Source organism: Crocuta crocuta, unplaced genomic scaffold (assembly GCF_008692635.1).
Source record: "Crocuta crocuta isolate KB4526 unplaced genomic scaffold, BGI_CrCroc_1.0 scaffold11, whole genome shotgun sequence".
Lineage (NCBI taxonomy): Eukaryota > Metazoa > Chordata > Mammalia > Carnivora > Hyaenidae > Crocuta > Crocuta crocuta.
Genome location: NW_027528624.1, coordinates 3,340,096 through 3,340,417, shown reverse-complemented (window position 1 = coordinate 3,340,417; position 322 = coordinate 3,340,096). Strand labels below are relative to the sequence as shown.

Genomic DNA, 322 nt, shown 5'->3' with positions numbered 1-322 from the left:
ACCACGCCCGTCTGCCGGGCCATCATGATCCTGCCGTTGCAGAAGAACTTGTTTCTTCCCGGGAAAACCTCCCATTTCCTCCGCGCCGCGATCTTCTTCTTCTTGTGGGGCGACTCCATGGGGGAGGAGCTGTGGGNCGTGCACTCGCCTGCAGACTCCGGCTCCTCCGGGCTTATTCCCGGCCGCAGCTGCCGCCTCCACACACACACGTTCACACGGCTCCACGCAAACCCATTCTTGCGACTCCAGGGGACCTGAGGAACCCGCGCGGAGAGGTGACCCTCCCCGGCCTCCCCCCCCACCCCCGCCCAGGCAGGGCGCG

General features: G+C 66.7%; 1 long non-coding RNA gene across 1 annotated transcript in view; it reads left to right on the top strand.

The window, feature by feature from the left end:
• Positions 1-151: 151 nt before the first annotated feature.
• Positions 152-322, top strand: part of LOC144224222 (uncharacterized) — a 23,746-nt gene continuing 23,575 nt past the window's right edge. Inside the window, exon 1 of the long non-coding RNA XR_013332987.1 lies at positions 152-275. This is a non-coding gene — a long non-coding RNA (uncharacterized LOC144224222). The remainder of the gene's footprint in view (positions 276-322) is intronic.